A 9,767-nucleotide genomic window follows, 5' to 3' on the forward strand; every position below is an offset into this window, starting at 1 on the left:
ACCCCCAGAGTTTCTACCTCAGTTGGCCTGGAGTGGGCCAGAAAACGGGCATTTCTAACAAGTTACCGCATGATGCTGATTTTCCAGCATTCCCCCTTTGAGAACTGCTGTCTTAGAATACCTCTCGAGTACTTTCTCCTGTGGCCAGAGATGGTCTTAGAACCTCAGTAACTAGCAAAGGCTCGCCCAGGACTGGAGATCCATATAAACTCCCTGAACATATGGGGCTGACCAGTTTAGGGTTAAATGTGAACTTAATATGCACTTTACTCTCATGTAATTGGCAAATCACTACCAAAAATTAAGTGTGGCCGAAAAGACTCTCCGTGTTCCCTGAGTTTTGAGGATTCCATCCTGTCTCCCTGATTTCCCTGTGTATTTCAGTCTCTGGGACTGCCAGCGTGCCTGGCCTCCTTGCCGGCTCTCTGGACATGGGCCCACATTGGTCACCATGAAGCTGGCTGCACTGCAAGGACCTCTGGGATCTGGTGACCTCTGGGAGTGGATTTGACAGAAACACCTCAGAGGCATCTCTGCTAACTGGTTTTCTTCCTCCCTGGTGCTGTCTCGTCCACTGTCCTGCCTGCCTGCCAGCCCTTTGCAACTCAGCCCATCTGGCATGCGGGTCCACGCTGACAGCCGACCTTGGCAGAAGTCATGGAGCAACCCGAAAGGATTAACAGGGAAGCACAGCGGCCTGGTTCTCCCTAGGGAGATTTGCCTTTCTCTGAGTGCTCTAACTCCTTCCTCATGCAGGACATGGGTGGGAGCAAAAACCACCCAGCACTTCAGAGGTGAACTGGACAATTAGTGCAGTAAGGGAGACCCTGCACCCTCACTGAGGCCTGCAGATCAGTGGCAGGCTGAGTGCCCGAGACCCAGAGAGGCCTCCTAGAGATGCAGTCTTGGGGAGCCGCTTCTGAGGGGTCCTTTAGGGACCAAGGTTCGCTCATGCCTGGCAGGGCTGCGTAAAGACTGTCCAAGGGAGATTGGACATGAATAGCTTTAAAGGCAACTATTTCCAAGTCCTTGGTTCCATACGTTCTTCTTCCTAAAACTGATCCTGAGGAAAACTCTGAGGGAGGTTCTCCCTCCCCACCTCGCCTTCATCACCACCCAGCCTCCACTCCTACCTGCTCTGATCTTGCCATGGTGTGTTGCCCCAGGGTTTAAGGCATCCGAGGAGCCAAAGAGGCTTTAAACCATCCTGCCTGGGGAACTGAATGACGAATGACTAGGTAGGGAATCCTGCATATCAAATAGTTTCCTGGGTTTTTTCTTTTAGACAGAATTGAAGAATTTATTTTTTTTAATTAAAATTTTTTTAATGTTTATTTATCTTTGAGCAAGGGAGAGAGAGCGCAAGTAGGGGAGGGGCAGAGCGAGAGAGAAAGACACACAATCCAAAGCAGGTCCAAGCTCTGAGCTGTCAGCACAGAGCCCGATGCGGGGCTCAAACTCACAAACCGCAAGATCATGACCTCAGCTGAAGTTGGATGCTTAACTGACTGATCCACCCAGGCGTCCCAGAAGAAGGATTTATTAATTAATTGATCAGCTGATAGATCATTGGGAAAAAATTGGTGATAGTTCAGTATTTGATTTAAGCCATATAACTCTAAAGGAAATTTAAAAGTTTTGAGCGACCCTGCTATAACAAGATTCTGCCTGTGCTCACTGACATATCATCTCTGGAAAATGGGAAATAGAGATATAATTGGTGATGAGCCAGACCTCATTCGGGAGGTGACTAATATTCATTCATGATACGAACTAATTTCAAGAAATTCATTTGTACCATTAGGAGTGGGATATTCAATAAGCATGTTTTGTTTATAAGCGCCCAAATTTATAATATATTTGTTTAATCAATAGTGTTTAATAATAATCAAAAGAAACACATTAACACTTAGAGCCTCATGGTTATAGGACATTTCCCACCTCTTTGTATGTATTCTAAAAGAAATTTATTGAAGCATGATGCACAAACAGAAAAATGCTCAACTATTAAGTGTATAGCTCAGTGAATTCTCACTAAATGCATGGCTTTGTAACCACCACCCAGATCAAGAAAAAGATCATTACCAGCACATTAGGAGTGGGATGGTTGGGTCATAGGGTTTATATACGTTCACCTTCTTTAGATACTGCCAAAATGTTTTTCAAAATGTACAATCTGCATTCCCCCTGGCAGTGTATGAGGGGTTCACTTGTCCCTTGTCCTTCTCAACTTTTTTTGAAATTGGCTGGCTCTTTCATTTCAGCCATCCTGGTGAGTAGTAGGATTATGGTTTTAATATGCATTTCCTTGATGATCAATTAAGATGAGCACCTTTTCCTATGTAGAATACATGGTCAGTGAATATTTGAATATACTTTTTTTTTTTGCAAAGTGCCTGTTAAGTCTCTTGCCCGTATTTCTATTGGGTTCTTTTTTTGCTACTGATGTGTTTGATTCTGAATTTGAATCCTTTGTTGGATACATGTGCTGCAGATGTCTTCTCCCACTCTGTGGCTTGCTGTTTCACTCACTTAATGATGTCCGTTGAAGAAGAGTTGCCAGTTGTAATGTCTTCCAGTTCATTGGTATTTTCCTTTATCATTAGTGCTGTTGGAGTCTTGGTTAGGAAAAAATCACCTACGCCAAGGTCATGCAGATATTTTTCTATGTTTTCATTTACAAGTCATATTATTTTACCTTATATATTTAGATATAAAATTCATCTGGAATTGACTTCATACCCAAGAGGTGGTATATCCATTCAGTGGATAATTCTTTGGCCAGAAAAGGGAATGAAATATTGATACATGCTACGACGTGGACAAACCTCAAGAAACAATATGCTGACCAGGCACTGAAGCTCATATACTATTTATGTATTTATGTATTATGTTCCATTTATGTGAAATATTCAGTATAGGTAAATCCATAGAGACAGAAAACAGATTAGTGGTTGCCAGAGGCTGGGGAGGATGGGCGTCTCCTTTGGGGTAATGAGAATGTTTTCAAAGCAGATGTGATGAATGCACAACATAGTGAAGGTACTAAATGCTACTTAATTGTACACTTGTTTGTGAGGTCCACCCACGTTGTAGCATGTATCAGTTGATTCCTTTTTAGGCTGAATTATGTTCCATTGAATAGATATACCATATTTTGTTTATTCATTCTTCCATTGAAGGACATTTAGGTTATTTTCATCTTTTGGCTTTGTGAATAGTGCTCTATGAAAATTCATGAATGAGTATTTGTTTGGATGGCTGTTTTCAAAATAATTGAAAATACCAATTCTTTCAGGTATACATCTTGGGGTAGAGTATACACCTGGGTCATTTGGTAATTGTATTTTTTGACTTTTTGAGGAACCTCCAAATGGTTTTCCACAACTGCCCCATTTTACGTTCCTACCAGAATGTACAAGCGTTCCAATTTCTCCACAGCCTCACCAAGACTTGTTAATTTCCATTGTTTTTAATTATAGCTATCCTAGTGGGTGTGAGGTTTTGTGGCTTTTACTTGCATTTCCCCAATGACTAATAATGCTGAGTATCTTTTCATGTGCTTGTTGGCCATATGTATATATTCTTTGAAGAAATGTCTGTTTGAGCCCTTTGCCCATTTGTTAATTGGGTGGTTTGTCTTTTTATAGTTGAATAGTAATAGTTCTTTGTATATTCTGGATAATTGGCCCTTATCATTTATATGGTTTGCAAATATTTTCTCTCATCCTGGAGAAATGCATCTCTTTCTGGATGCACAAAAGTTTTTACTTTTACTGAAGTCCAAGTTATTTATTTTTCCTTTTGTTGCTTGTACTTTTGGTGTCATCTTTTAAAAACTACTGCCATACTCAAGGTCATGAAGATTTGACCTGTGTTTTCCTCAGAATTTTAAAGTTTTAACTCCTCGATCATTTAGCTCTTTGAGCACTTAGGTCTTTAGTCCATTTTGAATTAATTTTTGTGTATAATGTAAGGTAGGGGTTCAACTTCATACTTTTTCATGTGGATATCCAATTGTCTCAGCATTATTTTTTTGAAGAGCCAATTTTTCCTCACTGAATGATCTTGCACCTTTGTCAAAAATCAGTTGACTGTAGACGTATGGGCTTATTTCTAGACTCACAATTCTATTCCATTTGTCTGTATATAGCCTTATGCCAGTACCACACTGTTTTGATTCTAATAAATTTTGAAATCAGAAAGTAGAAATCTACCAACATTTTCCCTCTCTTTCAAGGTTGTTCTGGCTATTCAGGATGTCTTGCAATTTTATATCAATTTTAGGGTTGGTTTTTCTGTTTCTGCATAAAAGGCTGTTGGACATTTGATAGAGATTGTACTGAATTTTATAGATTGTTTTGTGTAGTATTGCCACTTTAGCAATAAGTCTTTCAGTCCATAAATGTAGGATGTCTTCACAGAACCCAACATAGGGCTTGATCATGACCTGAGCTGAAATCAAGAGCTAGACAATGGGGCACCTGGGTGGCTCAGTCAGTAGAGCATCTGACTTCAGCTCAGGTCATGATCTCGCGGTTCATGAGTTTGAGCCCCACATCGAGCTTGCTGCTGTCAGTGTGGAACCCACTTTGGATCCTCTGTCCCCCTCTCTCTCTGCCCCTCCCCTGCTCATGCTCTCTCTCTCTCTCTCTCAAAAATAAATAAAACTTAAAAAAAAAAACAAACAGTTGGACGCTTAACCAACTGAGCCACCCAGGTTCTCCCGCTAGGTGTTTTAACATTTCTTTCAGTAATGTTTTGTAGTATTTGTTTCAACTTTCGTGCCTCCTTGGCTTAATTTGGTCCAATGTATTTCATTCCTTTTGCTATTACTGTAAATATATTTTATTAACTTCCTTTTCACATTGTTCATTACTCCTATATAAGAATACAACTGATTGTTGCATGTTGATATTTTATCCTGCAACTTTGATGAATTTGTTTATTAGCTCTGGTAGTTTGTGTGTGAATTCTTTAGGGTTTTCTACATTAAGATCATGGAACCTGTGAATATAGTTTTACTTTTCCCATTCCAATATGAGGACTTTTTGGTTTGTTCATTTGTCTCATCGCTCTGGCCAGAACTTCCAGTACAGTGTTGTCCATTTCATCTCAGTTGCCTAATTTGTTGGTGTGCAGTTATTCATAGTATTTTCTTATAATCCTTTATATTTATGTAAGGTTGCCACTTTCATTTCTGATTGGAATCTTTCCTCCTTTTTTTTCTTTGTTACTCTAGGTAAATGTTTGTCAACTTTGTTGGTCTTTTCAAAGAGTTACCTTTTTGTTTTGTTGATTCACTGTAATATTTTTCTATTCTCTATCTTCACTCCAATATGTATTATTTAAAATTTTTTTTTAATGTTTATTTTTGGGAGACAGACAGACCGGGGGAGGGGCAGAGAGAGGGGGAGACACAGAATCTGAAGCAGGCTCCAGGTGGTCAGCACAGAGCCCAATGTGGGGCTTGAACCTACAAAGCGCAGGATCACGACCTGGGCCGAAGTTGGATGCCCAACCAACTGAGCCACCCACCCACCCAGCCAATATTTATTATTTATTTCATTCTACTAGCTTTGTATTTAGTTAGATCTTTTTTTTTTTTTTGTTTCTTAAAGTGTAAAGTTATTGATTTGAGATATTTCTTCTTATTTAATGTATTTACAGCTCTGAATTTCTTTGCTACATCTCATAAGTTTTGTCATGTTGTGATTTTAATTTCATACATCTCATTTCCTTTCTGCTTTCTTCTCTGAATCAGTGTTTTTAAGAGGGTGTTATTTAATTTCCATGTATTTGTTAATTTTCCAGTTTTCCTTCTGTTACTGACTTACAGCTTCATTTTGTTGTGGTCAGAGAAAATATTTTGTCATATCAGTCATTTAAAATTTACTGGGGCTTAATTTAAAAATTAAGTTAAATTTTATTGGGGCGCCTGGGTGGCTCAGTCGGTTGAGTGTCGGACTTCGGCTCAGGTCATGACCTCGCGGTGTGTGAGTTTGAGCCCCGCGTCGGGCTCTGTGCTGACAGCTCGGAGCCTGGAGCCTGCTTCAGATTCTGTGTCTCCCTCTTTCTCTGCCCCTCCCCTGCTCATGCTCTGTCTTTCTCTGTCTCAAAAATAAATAAAAACATTAAAAAAAATTAAATTAAATTTTATTTTAGCAAAATGCTGAATATGAGACCTACCCTCTTAAAAATTGTGAAGTGGATGTTACATTATTGTTGACTATAAGTACAGCGTTGTACAGTGGATCTCTAGAACTTACTCATCTTGCTTAACTGAAACTTGATGCCCATCGCTTAGCAACTCCCTGTTTCCCCCTCCCCCCAGCCCCAGGCAACCACCATTCCACTCTGATTCTATGAATTTGACTATTTCAGGTACCTCATATAAGTGGAATAGTATGGCATTTGACTTTTTGTGACTACCTTACTTGATTTAGCATAATGTCCTCAAGGTTCATCCATGTTGTCCCATTTTGCAGAATTTTTTTTTTTTTTTTTTTTTTTTTTTTTTTTTTTTTGCGTGGCATTTCTTGAGAAACTCTTGGGAAGAGTTTGCAAATTGTGTGTCATCCTTGTGCAGGGACCATGCTCATCTTCTCTGTATAGGTCCAGTTTTAGTATATGTGCTGCCGAAGTGAGCGCCCTTCTTTTCTTAATGCTGGATAATATTCCATTGCATGTATATACCACATTTTCTTTATTCATCTATCAAGGAACATTTAGGTTGTTTCCATATCTTGGCTGTTGTGAATTGTACTTCAATGAACATGGGAGTGCAAATAGCTCCTTGAGACCCTGATTGCAGCAACTGTGGATAAATACTCAGAAGTGGGATTACTGGATCATCTGATAGTTCTATTTTTAATTTTTTGAGAGACCTCCATACTATTTTCCATAACGACTGTACTATTTTGCATTCCCACCAACAGTATACAAGGGTTCCAATGTCTCCACATCTTTGCCAACCCTTGTTGTCTTTTTTTTTTTTTTAAATAATAGCCATTCTGACAGGTGTGAGGTGATACCTCATTGTGGTTTTGATTTACATTTCCTTGATGATTAATAATTTTGAGCATTTTTTCCCCATATATCTGTTGTTCTATTTGTATGTCTTCTTTGGAGAAATGTCTGTTCAAGTTCTTAGCCCATTTTCTACAAAACACTGATGAAAGAAATTAAAAACCCAAACAAATGGAAAGACACCCCATGTTCATGGATCAGAAGACTTAACATTGTTTAAATGTCCATATTTCCCAAAGCAATCCATAGGTTCAGCGCAATCCTATCAAAGTCCCAATGACTTTTTAAAAATAGAAATAGAAAAAAACCAATTCTAAAATTCATATAGAACTACAAAAGACAATGAATAGCCAAGTCAATCTTGAGGAAAAAAGGACAGAACTGTAGGCATAATTCTTCCTTATTTCAAAATATATTACAAAGCTGGTCAAAACAGTATGGTACTGGCATAAAAGTAGACATATAGACCAGTGGAACAGAATAGAGAGCCTGGAAATAAGTCCATGTATATATGGTCAATTGATTTTTGACAAGGGTGCCACGAATTTGCTATGGGGAAGTAATAATCTCTTCAACAAATGGAACTGGCAAAACTGGGTATCCACATGCAAAAGAATTAAATCCGACCCTACATCTTGTACAACAACAGTCAACTCAAAATGGACTCAAGACAAATGGAAGACTTAAAATAAAACTCCTAGAAGAAAACATAGGAGGGAACGCTTCATGACATTGGTCTTGGCCATGTTTTCATACTATTACACTAAAAGCACAGGCCACAAAAGCCAAAATAGAGAAGTGGGACTATATCAGACTAAAAAGCTTCCGCACAGCAAAGGAATCAACAGAGTTAAAAGGCAACCTATGGAATGAGAGAAAATGTTTGTGAAGCATATATCTGATAAGGGGTTGATGTTGAAAATATATAAGGAACTCCTACAACTCAACAGCAAAAAGCTAATAACTCAAAAAGTGGGCTACAGACTTGCGACCTAACATATAATCTATCCAGAGAATAGTCCATGTGCACATGAAAATGTATGTTCTACTGTTTGGGGGTGGAATATATGTCTGCTAGGTCAAGTTGATTTATAGTGTTGTTCAAGTTTTCTATTTCCTTATTGATCTGTCTGGGTGTTCTATCCAGTACTGAAAGTGAGAAGTGAAGTTTTTGACAATTGTAAACCCATTTCTTCCTTTTAGTTTATCAAACATTGCTTCATATATTTTGGGACTCTCTTGTAAGGTGTGAATATGTCTATAATTGTTGTATTAATTCTTGATAATGTGACTCTTTTATCAATACGTAACATGTTTTGATTAAAATCTATTTTGCCTAATACTAGCATAGCCACCTCAGGTCTCTTGATTACAATTTGCATGGAATATCTTTTCCGTCCTTTCACTTTAAACCTATTTTTGTCTTTGGGCCTAAAATGAGTGGGGGAGGGGCAAAAAGAGAAGGAGAGAGAGAATCCCAGCACAGAGCCCAACACAGGGCTCGATGCCATGAACCGTGTGGTCATGACCTGAGCCAAGATCAAGAGTTGGATGCTTAGGGGTGCCTGGGTGGCTCAGTTGGTTGGGTGACCAACTTCAGCTCAGGACATGATCTCACGGCTCGTGGGTTCGAGCCCGCATAGGGCTCTGTGCTGACAGCTCAGAGTCTGGGACCTGCTTCGGATTCTGTGCCTCCCTCTCTCCCTGCCTCTCCCCCGCTTGCACTCTGTCTCTCTGTATGTCAAAAATAAATGTAAAAAAAAAATTAAAAAAGAAGAGTTGGATGCTTAACTGACTGAGCCACCCAGGTGCCCTCGCTTTCTTGCTGCTTTCAAGGTTCTTATTCTCTTTGTCCTTATCCAGCTACTCTGTCACCACCAGAGAGTTTGGAGTTAGGTAAAAAAAAAAAAAAAAAAAGCAAGCACCTTGCATCGGTCCTCAGGGAAACCCCAGACAGGTTAAAGTAGACAAATACAATTCCTTGGGAACAAGATCTCCTCTGCTCCCTCAGAACAGGGTACCCACACCAGGAATGCCAGCTTATTGTCTTCAGGACTATTGTCACAGAGGGGAGGGGAGTGGGCTGAGGCTAAGTCAAAATGCCACAGAGTTCTCCTATCCTCAGTTTTCTTTTTTTTTTTTTTCTTTTTTCCGCATTCACTTGGTTGCTAGAAAACTTTATTTCCTAGAGTCTGACAAAGTTAATTCAGATAGTATTTGCCCATTTTCTGGTGTTTCTGTGAAGGGACAGACCCTTCAAATTCCCTACTCTACTATTTTTGCTGATGTCACTCTTCTGTATTCTACCTGTCTGTTCTTGCCCATTGCCTATGTTTTTCACATTATAGCCCTTAACATATTTTTTTGGAGGAAGAGAGAGAGACAGAGAGGGGGAGGGGCAGAGAGAGAGGAAGACACAGAATCCGAAGCAGCCTCCGGGCTCTGAGCTGTCAGCACAGAGCCCGACGCGGGGCTCGAACCCACGAGCCATGAGATCATGACCTGAGCCGATGTCAGACGCTCAACCAACTGAGCCACCCAGGCGCCTCAGCCCTTAACATATTAATCACAGTTATTTTAAATTCCCTGTTTGATGATTCTAAAATCTATACCATGTCTGAATGTTGTTCTGATGTTTGCTTTGTCTCCTCGGACTGCATATTGTTGCCTTGTCTCATACATTGTCATTTTTATTGAAAGCTGGAATGATATACTGGATAATAGGAGCTAAGGAAGTA

The 9,767-nt window shown here is 39.7% G+C and overlaps 1 non-coding gene across 1 annotated transcript; it reads right to left on the reverse strand.

Moving 5' to 3' along the window:
- Nucleotides 1-6,544: 6,544 nt before the first annotated feature.
- LOC131503275 (U6 spliceosomal RNA) lies at nt 6,545-6,651 on the reverse strand. Its single transcript, XR_009257378.1, has one exon. It is a non-coding gene; the product is annotated as a U6 spliceosomal RNA (small nuclear RNA).
- Nucleotides 6,652-9,767: the final 3,116 nt, after the last annotated feature.

This window comes from Neofelis nebulosa, chromosome X, assembly GCF_028018385.1.
Source record: "Neofelis nebulosa isolate mNeoNeb1 chromosome X, mNeoNeb1.pri, whole genome shotgun sequence".
Lineage (NCBI taxonomy): Eukaryota > Metazoa > Chordata > Mammalia > Carnivora > Felidae > Neofelis > Neofelis nebulosa.